The sequence below is a fragment of the Anomaloglossus baeobatrachus genome, chromosome 4 (assembly GCF_048569485.1).
Source record: "Anomaloglossus baeobatrachus isolate aAnoBae1 chromosome 4, aAnoBae1.hap1, whole genome shotgun sequence".
NCBI lineage: Eukaryota > Metazoa > Chordata > Amphibia > Anura > Aromobatidae > Anomaloglossus > Anomaloglossus baeobatrachus.
The window spans coordinates 202,827,034-202,849,908 of record NC_134356.1 but is presented as its reverse complement, the minus strand read 5'-3'; the positions used below and the strand labels follow the sequence as shown (position 1 = coordinate 202,849,908).

The window sequence follows — 22,875 nt, the reverse complement described above, 5'->3', positions numbered from 1 at the left end:
AGCCCCCCAAAAAATTAATAATTAAAATAAACGACGTGGGGTCCCCCCTATTTTTGATAGCCAGCTAGGGTAAAGCAGACAGATGTAGCCTGCAAACCACAGCTGACAGCTTCACCTTGTCTGGTGATCAATTTGGAGGCCTCCCCAGGCGTTTTTTTAAAAAAAAAAAAAAAACGTGGGGTCCCCCCCAAATTAGATCACCAGCCAAGGTGAAGCGGACAGCTGGGGTCTGGTATTCTCAGGGTGGGAAGAGCCATGGTTATTGGACTCTTCCCAGCCTAAAAATAGCAGGCCGCAGCCGCCCCAGAAGTGGCGCATCCATTAGATGCGCCAATCCTGGCGCTTCGCCCCAGCTCATCCCGCGCCCTGGTGCGGTGGCAGACGGGGTAATATATGGGGTTGATACCAGCTGTAATGTCACCTGGCATCAAGCCCTGGGGTTAGTGATGTCACGGCATCTGAACAGATACCCGACATTACTAACCCAGTCAAGTAATAGAAAAAAATAAAGACAAAAAAAAATTTATTTGAAAAAAAAACTCCCCCGAAACATTCCTCTTTTACCAATTTATTGAAAATAAAGAAATTCCGGTCGCTGTAATCCATTTTGGAGGTCCCACGCCGACTCTGGATCTTCTAGAATATGGGGGGCACGTTCAGGGAACGTATCCCCCATTTTCTGGAAGAGCAAGCTCTCCATGAGCAGTGTGGGTGCAGTAATCTGAGAATACTGCACTCACACTGCCCCGGTCCAACCTAGGGCAGAGTGACCTGCAGTAACCTCATTCCAGAATATGAGGGGCACGCTCACAGAACGTACCCCCCATTTTCTGGAACAGCAGTCTCTCCATGTGAGGAGTGTGACTGCAGATTACCGCACTCACCCTCCCCCGGTCCACAGTGGAGCCTGTGCAGCAGCGACGTCAGGGTCCCTGCTTGCAGGGATCCAGCTGACAGCCGCTGTCTGCGCATGCGCCGCCAGCATTGAAGAAGGAGGCGGCGTGATCGCGGGACGGATCACCAGCAGACAGGTAACGTATGACCGGGGGCTGGGGGGGGGGGTGACGGGGGGTGACCTAGCGGGACCTGGGGACACCTTTCTGTCGCATGTGACGTGTCACATGCGGCAGAAAGAGCAGAATGAATGCGGCCGCGCGCTGTGCGCCGCCATCTTCAACGCTCCGGAGGGGGGAGGGGGGTGGTGGCTCTGGAGAACCGGAGGGGGCTCCGGTGACCAGAGGGCTCCGGTGGACCGGAGGAGGGGTCAGGGGGAGGACATTTCCCTCCTATCTGAAATGTTTGATCATTTCAGATCGGAGGGAAATGAATGCAGAGCCGGCGCCGGCGGCAGTTTTCTGTGCGCTTCGGCGCCATTTTGAGTGCTCCGGAGGGGGGGTAGGGGTGGTGGGGGGACTCTCCGGTACCGGGGGCTTTGGGGGCACTAGGGGTTTAGATTTCTTTTTCATCTGACATGTTTGATCATGTCAGATGAAAAAGAAATCAGTTTTACCGGCCATTTCTTTTTTTTTTCATGTGTTCGTCGGTATACAGTGTATACCGCCGATCACATGATCGGGGTCCAAAAAAAACACCCCGATTCATAATCTGGGGGGTCTCAGCTACCCCCGGTAGCTGAAACCCCCGAGATTTTCGGTCGCTGGGGGGCGCTACAGGGTTTTTTCGGGCCGCCGCTTTAAAGCGGCGGAACAGAATAAGTACCCTGTTTTGCCGCCGCTTTAAGTCGTACGGCCGTCGTTATGAGGTTAAAGTAACAATTTTGTGTTACGTTTTTTTTTTTTTTTTATTTTCATGGTTCAACGTTCTAAACGTCTGTGAATCCCCTGTGGGTTCAATGGGATCACCAAACATCTAAATAAATTCCTTGAGGGGTTTAGTTTCCAAAATGGGGTAACTTGTAGGGGAGCTCCACTGTTTAGGCACATTATTGGTTCCAGAAATGTGACATGGCGTCCGATAATGATTCCAGCCAATTTAACTTTCAAAAATTCAAATGGCACTCCTTCCCTTCCGTGCCCTGCTATGCACCCAAGCAGTAGACTCCCACCACATATGAGGTATCTGCATGCTCAGGAGAGATTGCACAATACATTTTATGGTGCATTTTATCTTGTTACCCTTGTGAAAATGCATCTGTAAGGCTAAAATAACATTTTTGTGGGAAAAGTAAAATTTTCAGTTTTTCCTTCTACATTGCTTTGGTTCCTCTGAAGCACCTAAAGGGTTAATAAACTTCTTGGGTGTTATTTTGAGTACTTTGAAGGGTGCAGTTTTTAGAATGGTGTCACTTTTGGCTATTTTCTGTCACCTATGTCTCTCAAAGTCACTTCAAATGTGATGTGGTACCTAAAAAAATGGCTTTGTAAATTTTGTTGTAAAAATGAGAAATTGCTGATGAACTTTGACCCCTTCTAACTTCCGACCAAAAAAAAAAAAATATGTTTGAAAAATTGCGCTGGTGTAAAGTAGAGAAGTGGGAAATGTTATTTAGTAACTATTTTTTTGTAGCATAACTTTCTGGTTTAATGTCATAAAAATTAAGTTTAAAAATCGCAAAATTTTAAAAAGGTTTTCCAAATTTCCGATATTTTTACAAATAAACTCAAAAGATATTTTAATTTTATGCCTATTCTGAAGCACAATATGTCACGGAAAAACAATCTCAGAATCACCGGGATACGATGAAGTGTTCCAGAGTTATAACCTTATAAAGGGAGACTGGTCAGAAATCAAAAAATTGGCCCGGTCACGAAGGCAAAAACAGGCCCTGGTGTGAAAAGGTTAAATCAAAAAATATTGTGCTCTGCAGATAACCTGTGCTACTTTTTTGCAGCATTTTTGGTTTTGTCTTCAAAATTTTTTAGCTAATTGGTTTTCTTTTTTTGCTTCTCTGTGCAGAATATCAAGAATCGATGGAGGTCCGTGGGGGACTGAGATGAGATGTTCTTAGCGGAGATGGAAAGAAGTGTCATTCTTCTGAGCTGCATTTCTTTATGTCCAGACGAGAGCTCTATTAGTAAGCAGATTTTGTGATTTTTATTTTTTTTTAATTTAAAATACTTTTACATTTATTTTTTTTACTTAGTCCCTCAATAAGACTTTAAAGGGGTGGTTCACCCATTTTTTTTATTTTCTGTATGAGTTCTACTTACCTTTCTAGGCGTTTTCTCCTTTGGCTTCTGTTTCCAGTTCTGGCACTGAGCGGCGCTATGCTGCACGCTCAGTGCCGGTCACATGACCCCCTGGAGCTGTGGCCGCCAGCATCCTCTGACGTCCCGGCATTTCCGGGCTCTCAAACTGGACGGGTACGTCAGAGGAGGCTGGCACCACTCAGATTGAGTGACAGGGCTGTGGGCGGTAACTACCGCACATCACAGCCCAGCATCGAGGGGAGGAGACGGAGGACGTCAGTGTGGAGCCGGCGTCCTGCAGATGGTGAGGCACGGGGCGCCAGTGTGCAGTACAAGGGGGGGGGGGGTCTTCAGCTGAATCCCCCCCTGCACGTAAGTATGTGCTCACACTCTCCACCCGCCCGCTCTGCTGCGGTGTCAGGAGAGCGGCCGGTGTCGGGCAGTGTGATCATCTGCTCCTCCCAGCAGCAAGACACTGACAGGCATGTCACCGCTGTGCTCTGCCATCTGTCCTGCTGCATGGGACCAACTGTCTGCACTCTGTCACCTGCACCACAAGTCACAGAGTGGAGATAGTTGGTGACAGAGCACCTCTGCCCCCCCCCCCCGTTCTTTCCCCACTCTCTTCTCTCCCCCTCCTCTTCTCCCCCTCCCCTCTTCCCCCTCTTCTCTGCCCCCCTCTTATCCCTCTCTCCTCTCCCCTCTCTTTTCTCTCGCTCTCTTCCCCCCTCGCTCTCTCCCCCCCTCGCTCTCTTTTCCTCCCCCCTGCGCTCTCTTTCCCCCCCGCGCTCTTTTCCTCCCCCCCCGCGCTCTTTTCCTCCCCCCCCCGCGCTCTCTTTTCCTCCCCCCCTCGCTCTCTTTTCCTCCCCCCGCGCTCTCTTTTCCTCCCCCCGCGCTCTCTTTTCCTCCCCCCACGCTCTCTTTTCCTCCCCCCACGCTCTCTTTTCCTCCCCCACTCACTCTCTCTCCCCCCCTCTCTTTCCCCCCCCTCGCTCTCTTCTCCCCCCCTCGCTCTCTTCTCCCCCCCTCGCTCTCTTCTCCCCCCCTCGCTCTCTTCTCCCCCCCCGCTCGCTCTCTTCTCCCCCCCCCCCGCTCGCTCTCTTCTCCCCCCCCGCTCGCTCTCTTTTCCTCCCCCCCACTCGCTCTTTTTCCTCGCTCTCTCCTGGCATGGTCAGTACAGAAATCTCTCCATCGTGGAGGGGTGAGAGGGAGTAATAAACATGGAGTCCCTACTGTGTCTGTGTATTTATTTCTAATAAAGTATTTTTCTCTGTGTGATGTCTTTTTTTTTTAAACCCTTTGTTGGAGATTCTTAATGGCCAGGTTAAACTTGGCCTGACATTAAGAATCTCGGGCTTTATACCAGCTGGTAAAACATAGCTGGTATTAACCCCTTATTACCCAGCGTGCCACCTGCCACCAGGGCCACTGGAAGAGTTGGATACAGCGCCTGAAGATGGCACTTCTATGAAAGCGCCATTTTCTGGGGCAGCTGTGGACTGCAATTCGCAGTGGGGGGCCCAGAAAGTTTGGGCACCCTGCACTGTGGATTCCAATCCCCAGCTGCCTAGTTGTGCCTGGCTGGACTCAAAAATTTGGCGAAGCCCACATAATTTTTTTTTTTTTTAATTATTTCATGAAATTCATGAAAAAAAAGGGCTTCTCTATATTTTTGGTTCCCAGCCGGGTACAACTAGGCAGCTGGGGGTTGGGGGCAGCCCGTAGCTGCCTGCTGTACCTGGCTAGCATACAAAAATATGGCGAAGCCCACGTCATTTTCTTAAAAACATTTTCAGGGAAAAACCTTTATAAAAAAAAAAATGCTTCCCTGCATTTCTATTGCCAGTGAAAGCAACACCAAGCAGCGGGGGCTAGCAGCCAGTAGCTGCTTTGGTTACCCTTAGCAATAGAAAATGCAGCGGGAGCCCACAAACAATGTGATTTTTTTAAAAAAAATCGGCATGGGCTTCGCCCATCGAGCACCAGAGCATTTTACTTCTCATTCATCCCAAGTAATCAGATGACTCCAGTGTCGGCCGATTACTTGTTCTGTGTCCCCCTGCATCCATCGCAGCGTGTACGGGCTGTGAGGTCAGCGGAGTGGAGACAGTGACATGCTCTGCTCTGACACATAGTGTGCTGCATGTCATTATCTGTCTCCACTATGGGACTTGTTGTGCAGGTGACCGGATGCTACATGTCACTAACTGTCCCACTATGGGACTTGTTGTGCAGGTGAGAGTGTATACAGTTGGAACAATGCAGAAGAAGTCACAGTGGAGCAAGTTAGTGACATGTATCATCCGGTCACCTGCACAACAAGTCCCAGAGTGGAGACAGTGACATGCTCTGCTCTGACACATAGTGTGCTGCATGTCACTATCTTTCACCACTCTGGGACTTGTTGTGCAGGTGACCGGATGATACATGTCACTAACTGCCCCACTCTGAGACTTGTTCAGGTGAGAGTGTATACAGTTGGAACAATGCAGCAGAAGTCACAGAGTGGAGCAAGTTAGTGACATGTATCATCCGGTCACCTGCACAAGTCCCAGAGTGGATACAGTGACATGCAGCACACTATGTGTCAGAGCAGAGCATGTCACCAACTTGCTCTGCTCTGTCACCTGCGGTGCTGCATGTCACATTTTTGCTGCGATTTGGTGCGTTTTTTGCTGCGTTTTTGCTCACTGCGTTTTTAATCAGTACACAATGCCATTAAAGATTGTTGATGAAAAAAAAAAGGTCTGATGTCATTTCCTTATTCAAAATGTTCATTGTATGCATTAGAGCAGACCAGCTGCAGAACTACAAGGCTCAGCATCCTCCATTCACTAGTGTATGCAGGAGAGCAGACAGCAGCTGCAGAACTACAAGGCTCAGCATCCTCCATTCACTAGTGCATGCAGGAGAGCAGACAGCAGCTGCAGAACTACAAGGCTCAGCATCCTCCATTCACTAGTGTATGCAGAAGAGCAGACAGCAGCTGCAGAACTACAAGGCTCAGCATCCTCCATTCACTAGTGTATGCAGGAGAGCAGACAGCAGCTGCAGAACTACAAGGCTCAGCATCCTCCATTCACTAGTGTATGCAGGAGAGCAGACAGCAGTTGCAGAACTACAAGGCTCAGCATCCTCCATTCACTAGTGTATGCAGGAGAGCAGACAGCAGCTGCAGAACTACAAGGCTCAGCATCCTCCATCCAGGACTGTATGCAGTTTTTTACCCAAAAAGAAAAAAAAATGACATGGGCTTCGCCATATTTTTGTATGCTAGCTGGGTACAGCAGGCAGGTACGGGCTGCCCCCAACCCCCAGCTGCCTATTTGTACCCGGCTGGGAACCAAAAATATAGAGAAGCCCTTTTTTTTTTAATTATTTCATGAATTTCATGAAATAATTTAAAAAAAAAAAAATGACGTAAGCTTCGCCTAATTTTGGTGTCCAGCCGGGTACAACTAGGCAGCTGGGGATTGGAATCCACAGTGAAGGGTGCCCAAGCTTTCTGGGCACCCCCACTGCGAATTGCAGTCCGCAGCCACCCCAGAAAATGGCGCTTTCATAGAAGCGCCATCTTCTGGCGCTGTATCCAACTCTTCCAGCTGCCCTGATGCCGGGTGGCTAGCTGGGTAATAATGGAGTTAGGGCTAGCTGTATATTATCAGCTAGCCCTAAGCCCGAAATTCATGGTGTCACGCCAATATTAGACATGGCCACCATGAATTTCTAGTAATGATAAAAAAAAAACACAACAACCAGAAAAATATTTTTATTAGAAATAAAACACAACACAATTAGTGACTCCATCTTTATTGAAATAAACCCCCCTCCGCAGTAATCCTGGGTCAGGGTCCATCGCCGTCCAATCCGGATCCAATATCATCTGATCGGTTTGCTGGAAGGCAAAGCAATCAGATGATGTGTCAGGTTAAAGGACGTGAATCACATCACACATCAGCTGATTGTATAAAAGCCGATTATACAATCAGCTGATGCATCAGTAGAAAAAAATAAAAAATAAATAAATACTCACGTCTGTGCTGATTACCGGCAGCTCCTGCAGCGGAGTCTGATCCTGGCCCATCACTGCAGGAGCTGCCGGTAATCAGCTGATGAAGTCCCCTGACGGCAGGATCAGCTGATAGCCGGCCGGGCGCGAAAAAGCTGGCGACACCACGAGAATCGATCAGCTGATGCGTCAGGTGACTGCATCAGGTGATCCACCGCCAGGTCCTGCAAGCTTCGTACGTGCCCCGGGGAGACTGCACACAGCCAGAGCGGCGGTACCGAGACAGGGGCTGGAAGCGGGCATGGCACCGAGACCCTGCAGACAGGTGAGTATGACATACACACACACACACACACACACACACACATACACACTCACTGTATATATACACACACTCACTGTATATATACACACACACTGTATATACGCACACACACTGTATATACGCACACACACTGTATATACGCGCACACATACACACACACTGTATATACGCGCACACATACACATACACTGTATATACGCGCACACACACTTTCTTCCCCTGGCTGTGTAGAGCTGCTGCTGTCTCTGTGTGATTGCTCTCAGTGCACATCCTCTGGGAAGAGGCAGGGAGGAGGGTTTGGGTGGGAGCAGAGTGGGTGTATTAGACACAATGGGTGTGTTAGATAAGCTAGACACCGCCCTAGAGCCACAAAGAATTCTGGGACTTGTAGGAACTGAACACAGGAAGTCAGAGGAGAGATTAACCCCATCAGAGCTGGAGCCAGCAATGAGCATGTGCTGCTAGTGCACAATAAAAGGTAATTTCTTCGGCGCTCCATTGGGAGACCCAGACGATTGGGTGTATAGCTACTGCCTCCGGAGGCCACACAAAGCATTACACTAAAAAGTGTAAGGCCCCTCCCCTTCTGGCTATACACCCCCCGTGGGATCACGGGCTGCCCAGTTTTCAAGCTTTGTGCGAAGGAGGTCAGACATCCACGCATAGCTCCACTGTTTTAGTCAGCAGTAGCTGCTGACTATATCGGATGGAAGAAAAGAAGGCCCATATAGGGCCCCCAGCATGCTCCCTTCTCACCCCATTCCTATTGGCGGTGTTTGTTAAGGTTGAGGTACCCATTGCGGGTACGGAGGCTGGAGCCCACATGCTGCTTTCCTTCCCCATCCCCCTGAGGGGCTCTGAGGAAGTGGGATCTTACCGGCCCCCAAGCCCTGAGGCCGGGCTCCATCCACAGACCCATAGAACCTGCTGGATACGGAGCTGGGTACCGTTCAGGGACAAGGCCCTGCAACATTCAGGTACTCTGTGTCCCCGTATGGACAGGCCGCGCACACTCCAGACTTGCTGGGTGTGCTAGTGCGCCGGGGACAGTAGCGCTGCGCGCTGGGGTTACAGTCACTGCAGCTTCTCTGAGGGACTTTATGTGTTGGGGACTGCCGCGCCGGCCGCCCCTAGAGCGGCGGCGCGGCTGAGACTTGTGGTGCGCCGGGGACTTCGCGCCGACCGTGCTTTTACGGCGGCAGCGCTCATAAATCTAGTCCCCGGCTTTTGCGGCCTAGCTCTGCTTCGTTCCCGCCCCCACCCTGTCAATCAGGGAAAGGGAGAGACGCTGTTCTATAGCCAGCGCCGAGGGCTGGAGTCTTATTCTCATACTCCAGCCCTCTCACTGAGCACAGTGGGACGCAGGTTTCCCGCACTTTGTCTGCACACGCCCAGGGCCCGCCCCTCTCCACAGGACGCCGGCAGCCATTCCTACATGCAGTCTGGCTGGAGAACGGACACAGGCTCTGGGAGACCCAGACAAGGGATTTCTGGCGACCACACACCCGCGTTAAGCGGGCGGTAAGCAGCACATTAGTGCTGGCCCCACTAGTGCCACAGTGTTATATTGGTGTACTTTTTTCTCTGTACCATATATATATATATTGCACTGTAAGGTCGCTTCTTGGCTGTATACCCTATATTGCTCTGAGGAGACAACAACATGTCATCCGCAAAACGCAAGGGTGCCAAGACACAGGCTGTAGACGCTGCTTGTGCCGCTTGTGGGGCTGATCTACCGGCAGGTTCCAATGACCCCCATTGTGTTCAATGTTCGGTCCCTGTGCCACTTCGTCAGCCAGACTCTATGGTGGTAGTGGCCCAGGCAGAGTCACCGGTGAACCCTGTCCCGGTGACGGGGACAGAGTTTGCAGTTTTTGCTGACAAGATGTCTGTGACTATGACAAAAATCCTAGAGACCTTGCAGTCCAGACCAGTTACTCAGACCATGGACACGGCTGTGTCAATGTTCCCCGGTCCCCCTCAGTTGGAGTTAATACGTGCTTCAAGGGGGTCCCAGGCATCTCAGGCTGAAGGCTCTGACTCGGATAACAGTCCCAGGCAGCCTAAGCGAGCTCGCTGGGAGAGACCCTCCACGTCCTCACGCTGGCCAGGGTCTCAGCGAGAAGAGTCTCTGTATGATGAGACAGAGGAGGGTGATCAGGAGTCTAATCCTGAGACCGCTCCCAATCTGGATACTCCTGATGGTGACGCCATGGTAAATGACCTTATAGCGGCCATCAATAGACTGTTGGATATTTCTCCCCCTGCCCCTTCAGCAGAGGAGGCAGCGGCACAGCAGGAGAAGTTCCATTTCAGGTATCCCAAGCGTAAACTGAGTACTTTTCTGGACCACGCTGACTTCAGAGAATCAGTCCAGAAACACCACGCTTATCCAGACAAGCGTTTCTCCAAACGTCTTAAGGATACACGTTATCCCTTTCCCCCTGACGTGGTCAAACGCTGGACCCAGTGTCCAAAGGTGGATCCCCCAATCTCCAGGCTTGCGGCTAGATCCATAGTTGCAGTGGAGGATGGGGCTTCACTTAAAGATGCCAATGACAGACAGATGGACCTTTGGTTGAAATCTGTCTATGAAGCTATCGGCGCGTCGTTTGCTCCAGCATTCGCGGCCGTGTGGGCACTCCAAGCTATTTCAGCTGGTCTGGCACAGGTGGACTCTATCATACGTCCAGCAGTGCCGCAAGTGGAGTCCTTAACTTCGCAAATGTCTGCGTTTGCGACCTACGCTATCAACGCTGTCCTAGACTCTACGAGCCGTACCTCAATGGCGTCCGCCAACTCTGTGGTTTTGCGCAGAGCCTTGTGGTTAAAGGAATGGAAAGCGGATTCTGCTTCCAAAAAATGTTTAACCAGCTTGCCATTATCTGTAGACAGACTGTTTGGTGAGCAATTGGCTGAAATCATTAAACAGTCCAAGGGTAAAGACTCCTCCTTACCCCAGCCCAGATCAAGCAAACCTCAACAGAGGAGGTGGCAGTCGAGGTTTCGGTCCTTTCGAGGCTCGGGCAAGGCCCAATTCTCCTCGTCCAAAGGGACTCAGAAGGAGCAAAGGAGCTCAGATTCCTGGCGGGCTCACTCACGCCCCAAGAAAGCAACCGGAGGAACCGCTTCCAAGGCGGCTGCCTCATGACTTTTGGCCTCCTCCCTCCGCATCCTCGGTCGGTGGCAGGCTCTCCCGCTTTTGCGACATTTGGCTGCCACAGGTCAAGGACCGGTGGGTAACAGACATTTTGTCTCACGGGTACAGGATAGAGTTCAGTTCTCGTCCTCCGCCTCGGTTCTTCAGAACTTCCCCACATCCCGACCGAGCAGATGCCCTTCTGCAGGCGGTGGGCTCACTAAGAGCAGAAGGAGTGGCGATCCCTGTTCCTCTTCAGGAACAAGGGCAAGGTTTTTACTCCAATCTCTTTGTGGTTCCAAAAAAGGACGGCTCGTTCCGTCCTGTTCTGGACCTAAAACTGCTCAACAAGCATGTGAACGCCAAGCGGTTCCGGATGGAATCCCTCCGCTCCGTCATTGCCTCAATGTCTCAAGGAGATTTCCTTGCATCAATAGACATCAAAGATGCTTATCTCCACGTGCCGATTGCTACAGAGCACCAACGTTTTCTACGTTTCGTGATAGGAGACGACCATCTTCAGTTCGTAGCTCTGCCATTTGGTCTGGCGACAGCCCCACGGGTTTTCACCAAGGTCATGGCGGCAGTGGTAGCAGTCTTGCACTCTCAGGGACACTCGGTGATCCCTTACTTGGACGATCTGCTTGTCAAAGCACCCTCTCAAGAGGCATGCCAACTCAGCCTGAAGGTTGCGCTGGAGACTCTCCAGACTTTCGGGTGGATCATCGACTTTTCAAAGTCAAATCTGTCACCGACTCAATCACTAACGTATCTTGGCATGGAGTTTCATACTCTCTCAGCGATAGTGAAGCTTCCGCTGGACAAGCAGCGGTCACTACAGACAGGGGTGCAGTCTCTCCTTCATGGTCAGTCGCACCCCTTAAGGCGCCTCATGCACTTCCTAAGGAAGATGGTGGCAGCAATGGAGGCAGTCCCGTTTGCGCAGTTTCATCTGCGCCCACTTCAATGGGACATTCTCCGCCAATGGGACGGGAAGTCAACTTCCCTGGACAGGAAAGTCTCCCTTTCCCAGACGGCCAAGGACTCTCTGCAAGGGTGGCTTCTTCCCACCTCATTATCACAGGGAAGGTCCTTCCTACCCCCATCCTGGGCAGTGGTCACGACAGACGCGAGTCTGTCAGGGTGGGGAGCAGTTTTTCTCCACCACAGGGCTCAGGGGACGTGGACTCAGCAGGAGTCCATCCTTCAGATCAATGTTCTGGAAATCAGGGCAGTGTATCTTGCCCTACTAGCCTTCCAGCAGTGGCTGGAAGGAAAGCAGATCCGAATTCAGTCGGACAACTCCACAGCGGTGGCATACATCAACCACCAAGGAGGGATACGCAGTCGACAAGCCTTCCAGGAAGTCCGGCGGATTCTAATGTGGGTGGAGGACAGAGCATCCACCATATCAGCGGTTCACATCCCGGGCGTAGAAAACTGGGAAGCAGACTTCCTCAGTCGCCAGGGTATGCACGCAGGGGAATGGTCCCTTCCCCCGGAAGTGTTTCAGGAAATCGGTCGCCGCTGGGGGGTGCCGGACGTCGACCTAATGGCGTCTCGGCACAACAACAAGGTCCCGGCCTTCATGGCGCGGTCTCGCGATCAAAGAGCACTGGCGGCAGACGCCTTAGTGCAAGATTGGTCGCAGTTCCGGCTCCCGTATGTGTTTCCACCTCTGGCACTCTTGCCCAGAGTGCTACGCAAGATCAGATCCGATTGCAGCCGCGTCATACTCGTCGCCCCAGACTGGCCGAGGAGGTCGTGGTACCCGGATCTGTGGCATCTCACGGTCGGCCAACCGTGGGCACTACCAAACCGACCAGACTTACTGTCCCAAGGGCCGTTTTTCCATCGGAATTCTGCGGCCCTGAACCTGACTGTGTGGCCATTGAGTCCTGGATCCTAGCGTCTTCAGGATTATCCCAAGGGGTCGTTGCCACCATGAGACAGGCTAGGAAGTCCACTTCTGCTAAGATCTACCACAGAACGTGGAGGATTTTCTTATCCTGGTGCTCTGCACAAGGAGTATCCCCCTGGCCATTCGCGTTACCTACTTTTCTTTCCTTCCTGCAATCTGGGTTGGAAAAGGGCTTGTCGCTCGGCTCCCTTAAAGGGCAAGTCTCGGCACTATCCATGTTTTTTCAGAAGCGTCTAGCACGACTTTCTCAGGTGCGCACGTTCCTGCAGGGGGTTTGTCATATCGTCCCTCCGTACAGGCGGCCGTTAGATCCATGGGATCTAAACAGGGTACTAGTTGCTCTCCAGAAGCCGCCCTTCGAGCCTCTGAGGGATGTTTCACTTTCTCGACTCTCACAGAAAGTGGCCTTTCTGGTAGCGGTAACGTCTCTTCGGAGGGTATCCGAGCTGGCAGCGCTGTCATCCAAGGCTCCCTTCCTGGTGTTCCACCAGGACAAGGTAGTGCTGCGCCCCATTCAGGAGTTTCTCCCTAAGGTGGTATCCTCTTTTCATCTTAATCAGGATATCTCCTTGCCTTCCTTTTGTCCTCATCCAGTTCATCGGTATGAAAAGGATTTACATTTGTTAGATCTGGTGAGAGCACTCAGAATCTACATTTCCCGCACGGCGCCCCTGCGCCGCTCGGATGCACTCTTTGTCCTTGTCGCTGGTAAGCGCAAAGGGTCGCAGGCTTCCAAAGCCACCCTGGCTCGATGGATCAAAGAACCAATTCTTGAAGCCTACCGTTCTGCTGGGCTTCCGGTTCCATCAGGGCTGAAGGCCCACTCAACCAGAGCCGTGGGTGCGTCCTGGGCATTACGACACCAGGCTACGGCTCAACAGGTGTGCCAGGCAGCTACCTGGTCGAGTCTGCACACTTGCACCAAACATTATCAGGTGCATACCTATGCTTCGGCGGACGCCAGCTTAGGTAGAAGAGTCCTGCAGGCGGCAGTGACCTCCCCGTAGGGGAGGGCTGTCTTTGCAGCTCTACTATGAGGTATTTCTTCGGCGCTCCATTGGGAGACCCAGACGATTGGGTGTATAGCACTGCCTCCGGAGGCCACACAAAGCAATTACACTAAAAAGTGTAAGGCCCCTCCCCTTCTGGCTATACACCCCCAGTGGGATCACTGGCTCACCAGTTTTCAAGCTTTGTGCGAAGGAGGCACACATCCATGCATAAGCTCCACTGTTTAGTCAGCAGTAGCTGCTGACTCTATCGGATGGAAGAAAAGAGGGCCCATACTAGGGCCCCCAGCATGCTCCCTTCTCACCCCACTTGCGGTTTGTAAGGTTGAGGTACCTATTGCTGGTACGGAGGCTGGAGCCCACATGCTGTTTTCCTTCCCCATCCCCCTGAGGGGCTCTGAGGAAGTGGGATCTTTCCGGCCACCAAGCCCTGAGGCCGGGCTCCATCCACAGACCCATAGAACCTGCTGGATGTGGAGCGGGAGTGCCGTTCAGGGACAAGGCCCTGCAACTTTCAGGTACTCTGTGTCCCCGTATGGCAGGCCACGCACACTCCAGGCTTGCTGGGTGTGCTAGTGCGCCGGGGACTGTAGCGCTGTGCGCTGGGCTTATAGTCCCTGCAGATTACTGGGGGACTTTACGTGTGGGGACCGCCGCGCCGACCGCCCCTGGAGCGGCGGCGCAGCTGCGACTTGTAGTGCGCCGCGGACGCGCCGACCGCGCTTTTACGGCGGCGGCGCTTCTAACTTTAGTCCCCGGCTTTTGCGGCCTAGCGCCGCTTCGTTCCCGCCCCCACCCTGTCACTCAGGGAAGGGGAGAGACGCTGTTCTATAGCAGCGCCGAGGGGTGGAGCCTTATTTGCATTCTCCAGCCCCCTTCACTAGACACAGTGGGCGCCGGGTTCCCGCTCTTGTCTCGGGCACGCCCTCGGCCCGCCCCTCTCCTCTGGACGCCGGCAGCCATTCCGGCACGAAGAGCGGGAAAACGGAGACAAGCGCTGAGCTAGCAGCACAGGATTCCGGCGCCACACACCCGCTTTTGTGCGGGCGGTAAGCGGCAACTAAAGTGCTGACCCACTACTGCCGAAGTGTCCTGTTGTACTTTTTGTACGGTTGCTATTCAGGATGCAGACCTAGAAACAGCAGCAAAAGATCAGGGGTGCTAAAGCACAGACTCTATATGCTGCTTGTCTTGCATGTGCTGCAGTGTCATGTGTCCTTTATGCTTGTATGCTTTACATTGCACTGTAAGGGCTATTCTTGGCTGTCTTCCCGCCTAGATGGCTGGACAGCGGCAGCAAACAGCAATGGTGCTAAGGCACAAGCTTTCAATGCTGCTTGGATTGCATGTACTGCAGAGTTTATTTTCATGCTTGTACATTCACTGCATGTCGCTATTCTTGGCTAATGCTCCTTGATGACTAGACAACAGCAGCAGAAAAGCAAGGGTGCTAAGGCACAAGCTTTCAATGCTGCTTGGATTGCATGTGCTGCAGTGGTTATTTTCATGCTTGTATGCTATACATTCACTGTATGTCGCTTTTCTTGGCTAATGCTCCTGAATAACTAGACAACGGCAGCAGAAAAGCAAAGGTGCCAAGGCACAGGCTTTCTATGCTCCTTGTACTGCATGTGCTGAAGTGTTTATTGTACTTCATGCTTGTATGCTATACATTGCACTGTACGGTCGCTATTCTTGGCTAATGCTCCTAGATGGCTAGACAGCAACAGCAAAAAAAAAAAAAAAAAAAAAAAAAAGCATGGGTGCCAAGGCACAGGCTTTCTATGCTGCTTGTACTGCATGCGATACTGTTCCAGGACCCCCAGTGTGTGTAATTACTCAACGGGGTCTCTGCTACAGGTGGCCAAAAGAACCACCTGTGATCCCTGTCCAGGGACAGGGACGGAGTTGCAGTTTCCGCTGATATATTGTCTGTGACTATGACTAACATCTTACAGACTTTGCAGTCCAGACAGACCTTGGGCAATGTTGATTCAATGCCGCGGGCCACCCTGATTTCGAAACAAATCATGGCTCCAGGAGGGTCCCATGCATCCCAGGGTGCAGGCTCTGACACGGACGACGGTCCCAGACGGCCTAAGCGAGCTCCCTAAGAACGGCCCTCGACTTCATCACAGTACTCTCTGTATGATGATGCAGACGTAGCTGTTCAGGACTCTGATCCTGAGACCGCTCTCAATCCGGATACACCGGATGGTGACGCTATAGTGAATAATCTTATAGCGTCCATCAATGGAAGGTTGGGTATTTCTCCCTCAACTCCTCCAGTGGAGGGGTCAGCTTCACAGCAGAAGAAATCCCTATTTCGGTATCTCAAGCGTATATTGAGTACTTTTCTGGTCACTCTGACTCCAGAGAAGCAGTCCAGGAACACCACGCTTATCCCGATAAGCGTTTCTCCAACCGTATTGAGGATACGCGTTGTCTCTTCCCCCCTGACGTGCTCAAGCGCTCCAAGGGTGGATCCCCCAATCTCCAGGCTTGCGGCTAGATCTATAGTTGCAGTGGAAGATGGGACTTCACTTAAAGATGCCATTGACAGACAGATAGCCCTCTGGTTGCAATCTGTCTATGTAGCTATCGGCGGGTCGGTTGCCCCGGCATTCGCAGCCATAGAGGCACTCCAAGCTATTTCAGCTAGTATTGCGCAGAGGGACGCGGTCACATGTACATATTGGCCGCAGTAGCGTCCTTCACCTCGCAATGTCGGCATTGCGACTCAAGCTGTTTATGCTGTCCTGGACTCTACGAGCCGTACGTCAGTGGCGTCCGCCAACTCCGTGTTGTTACGCTCCTAGTGTTAAGGGATTGGAGCAGATGCTGCTTCCACAAAAGTGCTTAACCAGATTGCCTTTATCTGGTGACAGACTGTTTCGTGAGCGGTTGGATTAAATCATTCAACTGTCCAAGGGTACGGATTCTTCCTTACCCCAGCTATCAAACAAGACCCATCAGGAGAAGGGACAGTCGAGGTTTCGGTCCTTCCCAGGCTCGGGCACGTCCCAATTGCCCTCGTCCAACAGGACTCAAAAGGCTCAGAGGGGCGCAGATTCCTGGCGGGCTCAATCACGCCCGGAGAAGGCAGCCGGAGGAACCGCTACCAAGGCGGTTTCCTCATGACTTTCAGCCCTCTCTCTCCGCGTCCGCGGTTGGTGGCAGATTCCCCCGCTTTAGCGACATTTAACTGCCACAGGTCAATGGCCAGTGGGTGATAGACAGTTTGTCGCAAAAACTTCCTCACCGGCCGAGCCGAGGCTCTTCTGCAGGCAGTAGGAGTCGTAATCCCGGTTCCTCCTCAGGAACGAGAGACACTCTTTACTCCGATCTGGTCGGGGTGACAAAATAGGACGACTCCTTCCGTTCCGTTCTGGACCTTAAATTGCTCAACAAGCACGTGAAAACCAGGCGGTTCCGGATGGAATCCCTCCGCTCCGTCATTGCCTCAATGTCTCAAGGAGATTTCCTAGCATCAATAGACATCAGGATGCTTATCTCCACGTGCCGATTGCTCCAGAGCACCGGCGTTTGCTACGATTCGTTATTGAAGACGAGCATCTTCGGTTCGTAGCCCTACCCTTCGGTCTGGCGACAGCCCCACGGGTTTTCACCAAGTTCATGGCAGCAGTGGGACCACTCCCGCACTCTCAGGGTCACCCTGTGATCCCTTACTTAGACCATCTACTTGTCAAGGCACTCTTTTAAGAGGCATGCCAACACAGCCTGAACATGGCGCTGGAGACTTCCCAGAGTTTCGGGTGGGTCCTCAACTTTTCAAAGTTAAACCCAATCGCTGGCATATCTTAGCTTGGGGTTTCACACTCTCTCAGCGATGGTGAAGCTTCCACTGGACAAACAGCGGTCACTACAGACGGGGGTGCAGTCTCTCCTTCAAGGAGACACCTCATCCAGAGGCAGTCCCTTTCACGCAGTTTCATCTGCGTCCACTTCAATAGAACATTCTTCGCTAATAGGAGGGGAAGTCGATGTCCCTACACAGGAACGTCCCCCTTTCTCAGACGATCAAGGACTCTCTTCAGAGGAGTCCACTCTTCAGATCACTTGTCTGGAGCTCTGGGCAGTGTATATTGCCCTGCAAGACTTCCTGCAGTGGCTGGAAGGCAAACAGATCCGAATTCAGTTGGACAATCCACAGCGGTGGCATACATCAACCACCAAGGCGGACTACGCAGTCGGCGAGCCTCCCAGGAAGTCCGCCGGATTCTGCTAGGGGTGGAAGACAGAGCATACACCATATCCGCAGTTCACATCCCGGGCGTAGAAAACTGGGAAGCAGACTTCCTCAGTCACCAGGGCGTGGACGCAGGAGAATGGTCTCTGCACCCGGACGGGTTTCACGAATCGGCACAACAGCAAGGTCCCGGTTTTCATGACGATCAAAGAGCTCTGGCGACAGGCATCTCACGGTCGGTCAACCGTGGGCACTACCAGACCGGCCAGACTTACTGTCCCAAGGGCCGTTTTTTCCATCTGAATTCTACGGCCCTGAACGTACTGTGTGGCCATTGCGTCCTAGATCCTAGTGTCCTCAGGATTATCCCAAGGGGTCGTTGCCACCATGAGACAGGCTATGAAGCCCACGTCTGCTAAGATCTACCACGGAAGTGGAAGATTTTCTTTTACTGGTGCTCTGTACAAGGAGTGTCCCCCTGGCCATTGGCATTGCCTACTTTTCTTTCCTTCCTGCAATCTGGGTTGGAAAAGGGCTTGTCGCTCGTCTCCCTTAAAGGGCAAGTCTCGGCGCTATTGGTGTTTTTTCAGAAGCGTCTAGCACGACGTCCGCAGGTACGCACGTTCCTGCAGGGGGTTTGTCATATCGTCCCCCCGTACGAGCGGCCGTTGGATCCATGGGATCTGAACAGGGTACTAGTTGCTCTCCAGAAGCCGCCTTTCGAGTCTCTGACGGATGTTTCACTCTCTCGACTATCACGGAAAGTGGCCTTTCTGGTAGCGATCACGTCTCTTCGGAGAGTGTCTGAGCTAGCAGCGCTGTCATCCAAGGATCCCTTCCTGGTGGTCCACCAGGACAAGGTAGTGCTGCGCCCCATTCAGGAGTTTCTCCCTAAGGTAGTATCCTCGTTTCATATTAATCAGGATATCTCCTTACCTTCCTTTTGTCTTCATCCGGTTCACCGGTATGAAAAGGATTTACATTTGTTGGATCTGGTGAGAGCACTCAGAATCTACATTTCCCGCACGGCGCCCCTGCGCCGCTCGGATGCACTCTGTGTCCTTGTCGCTGGTAAGCGCAAAGGGTCGCAGGCTTCCAAAGCCACCCTGGCTCGATGGTTCAAAGAACCAATTCTTGAAGCCTACCGTTCTGCTGGGCTTCCGGTTCCATCAGGGCTGAAGGCCCATTCTACCAGAGCCGTGGGTGCGTCCTGGGCATTACGACACCAGGCTACGGCTCAACAGGTGTGCCAGGCAGCTACCTGGTCGAGTCTGCACACTTTCACCAAACATTATCAGGTGCATACCTATGCTTCGGCGGACGCCAGCCTAGGTAGAAGAGTCCTGCAGGCGGCAGTTGCCTCCCCGTAGGGGAGGGCTGTCTTTGCAGCTCTAACATGAGGTATTTCTTTACCCACCCAGGGACAGCTTTTGGACGTCCCAATCGTCTGGGTCTCCCAATGGAGCGCCGAAGAAGAAGGGAATTTTGTTACTTACCGTAAATTCCTTTTCTTCTAGCTCCTATTGGGAGACCCAGCACCCGCCCTGTTGTCCTTCGGGATTTTTGGTTGTTTTTCGGGTACACATGTTGTTCATGTTGAATGGTTTTCAGTTCTCCGACGTTACTTCGGAGTGAATTTGTTTAAACCAGTTATTGGCTTTCCTCCTTCTTGCTTTAGCACTAAAACTGAGCAGCCCGTGATCCCACGGGGGGTGTATAGCCAGAAGGGGAGGGGCCTTACACTTTTTAGTGTAATGCTTTGTGTGGCCTCCGGAGGCAGTAGCTATACACCCAATCGTCTGGGTCTCCCAATAGGAGCTAGAAGAAAAGGAATTTACGGTAAGTAACAAAATTCCCTTCTTTGCTGAAAAAACATAATAGATGTGTTGAGGGGCACATATTAGCAAGATTTATCAGAAAAAAAAAAATCAGTTTTGGTAACTGGACCACTTCTTTAACCTACAGTGCTCTGATCGCAGATACACTGTACTGCAATGCTCGATCACTGCAGTACAGTGCAGAGTGATAACCCAGCAAAATTAGGTACAACTAGGAGGCATCACAAAGTGATAGGAGATAAGAAATGGAGCGCCCAGTGGCATATAAGAAAACCCACCTGTCAGAAAAAACTCACCTTTACCTTTTAATAAATATTTAAGATGAAAATAACCTTTAGTTTTCGTATCACCCCTTTAACATCTGACAATTTTTTTTACCTGTTCCTAAATGCTGATGATCCCTTCAATCTTGTGGTTTTTTGTTTTTTTTTTCTTTTTCTTAATTTTAAACAAGATAAAAAATGACAGATTTATGACAAGTACAGTCCTGCTCATCATTATTGGCACCCATGAAGTTTAAGTACATAATGTAGAATATTTCCTGAAAAAAATAAATCAAGTGAAACTGCTTTTTTTTTTGTATAGCGCACTCGTGCGAAATGCAAATGATAAACAACAATTTTAAACAAAAAACAATGGGAGGGAAAAATAGAGAAACCTAAAGCTGGTATTGGCTCCCTTTACTTTCAATAAGTATAGAAACGTATTTTGGCTTGCTTGTGGTAAATCACAAATGAGAATTAATTGTGATAAATTGTCGGTGCCCATGGGACATGAATTATCCAATGAATGATAACTTCACAGTTTTAAAAAGCCACATGGTAGCCCCTGTTCCTTTTGTCACATTGGTGAAGACAAGAGCTGTCTGAGGACATCAAAACTGCTTTTATTAGTAATCACAAGACTTCCAAAGGGTATAAGGCCATCTCCAAAGACCTTGGTATCCCAGTTTCAACAGTGCACAATGTTAAGAGGCTTGCCAAGCATGGAACGGTCAAGAACCCTGGACATGGGGGAATGAGAAAAATTGACAAGAGATATCTTCAAAGTTTAGTGTAAAAAAAACAAACACTCCATCAAACTTCTAAAGGCCTGTAGACCAACCTGGAACAGTCTGAGGTCATGGTTTCAACAAGTACCATACACTGTACATTAAACCAAGCAGAGGGCAAAGGCCAAGGAAATAAACATTGCTGAAGAAAAGACAAAAGGAACAACTGATCTATGCCAAAGAGTACTGTGATAAAACCACAATACTTCTGGGAAAATGTTCTGTGGAAAGATGAAATAAAAATAGACATTTTTGGCAATGCAAAGCAACATTTTGTTTACAGACGGCGTAGTGAAGCTTATAAAGAAAAGAACACCCAGCCAATAGTTAAGCATGGTGGAGGATCCATAATGTTGTGGGATTTTTTTGCTGCGTCTGTTACTGGAGGGCTTGCCTGTATAACAGCAATCATGAAATCAGAGAATTATCAAGAGATTTTATAGCGAAATCTCCTACCCAGTGTAAGAAAACATGGTTTGAGTCAAAGATCATGGGTCTTCAAGCAAGACAAAAACCCAAAGCACACATTCAAAAGTACACAGGAATTGTTGAAAAACAAAATATGAACTATTTTAAAATGGACAGCAATGATCCCTGACCTAAATCCCATTGAAAATCTTTCAGGTGAGCTGAAATCTGCCATTGGGAAAAAGAACCCTGCAAACATTCAAGAGCTTGAACAAACAGCAACAGGAGAGTGGGAGAAAATACCAGAGGAGAATTGCAAGAAGCTTATAGATGGCTACAAGAAACGTTTGGAGGCTGTCATCAATGCCAAAGGCTGTGCAACCAAGTATTACATAGGGGTGCCTTTATTGCAGCACATGCTGTTTATTTGGGGTCTTCTTTGAAATTGCCACATGTAAGTAGACAGTGTTTTATTGTATTACTTTGGACCACTAATTAAAAAGTCCTGAGTATATATTTTTTGTAAATCTTCATTTATTTCTGAAGATATTGTACAATCTATGAAAAAGATGAAGGGGTGCCAGTAATGGTGAGCAGCACTGTAACGGGTTGATGTCACGTGCTTGCCATGCTCTTTAGTGGTGCAACACTTAATGTGGGTCATTTTTTGTGCAGTCAATGGAGGGAGGACAGGGGAAGGAGGGATGGAATCCAGCACCAACAAAAATATTTTATATAAAAATCAAAAATTTATTAGAACATATAAATTAAAAATGTGAAAACCGCAAAAGGTCAAGGAAAAGACATCATTTACTTCCTTACGCGTTTCCGACAGGGGGTTAAAAGCATGTCCTTATTCCTAGGAATAAGGACATGTTTTTAACACCCTGTTTTTGATTTTTATATAAAATATTTTTGTTGGTGCTGGATTCCATCCCTCCTTCCCCCCTCCTCCCTCCATTGACTCACCGTTGATTCCAGACCGGGTTGGTCTGGAGGATCCGTGCACCTCTTATAAATCCGGGGACTCTCTATCCTGGTAAGCTGAAAACACTTTACCTTGTTCTTCATTTTTTGTGCAGCTTGCAGTGTTCCTTGATATTTCATGTATGATTTTTAGCTCTCTTGTTTGTACATCACATTTTTTTTCCTCTTTTTGCTTTCCTAAACTAAAGGCAACATATCTCCAAGGAATTCTGATCTCTTTGCAAATCAAGAGCAGCTGCAGGCCGGGAAGATTGACCCTCAGCAGCCTCCTGGACTTCAGAATCCACATGTAGGGGAAGACCAGGAAAAAGCATGGCCACCGACGGCCGAGCAACCTGTCCACCAAGAAGCTCAGAAGAGGCGATGGCCCTGCAGCTTATGTTTTTGCTTTTTAAATGTGGTTTATACTTTTGCTTATTTGTAATTTTCTTGGTCAATACCTACTAAAGTTTTGAATGATAATTGTCTGGACTTGTGTCTTGTTTTATATTACTGCTTGAACAAAATCTCCCATATAAGTTCTTTTTGCATTGCCTCCAATGAGGTCTGGCTTTGGTGATAAATGCCTACTGTATATACCAGACCTGGGCAAGGGGCAGCCCACGGGCCACATCCGGCCCGCCTACTCTCTGTGACCGGCCCGCCTGGTTCAGGGCGTCCTTGCTGGCCGGTCAGTGATGAGGGCAATCTGACCTGTTGTCCGGAGCACCAGGCTCCGGGAGGCCCGTGGTCAGATTGCCCTCATCACACGCTGCGTGCCAGGCAGGGAACAGAGGACAGATCCTGCAGCGCTGCACAGTGTAGGCAGCGGAACGCAGGAATCTC

General features: G+C 50.4%; 1 long non-coding RNA gene across 1 annotated transcript in view; it reads left to right on the top strand.

The window, feature by feature from the left end:
* Positions 1 to 22,446, top strand: part of LOC142301362 (uncharacterized) — a 182,694-nt gene extending 160,248 nt beyond the window's left edge. The window contains exons 3-5 of the long non-coding RNA XR_012752782.1: positions 2,917 to 3,034; positions 21,280 to 21,517; positions 22,239 to 22,446. This is a non-coding gene — a long non-coding RNA (uncharacterized LOC142301362). The remainder of the gene's footprint in view (positions 1 to 2,916; positions 3,035 to 21,279; positions 21,518 to 22,238) is intronic.
* Positions 22,447 to 22,875: the final 429 nt, after the last annotated feature.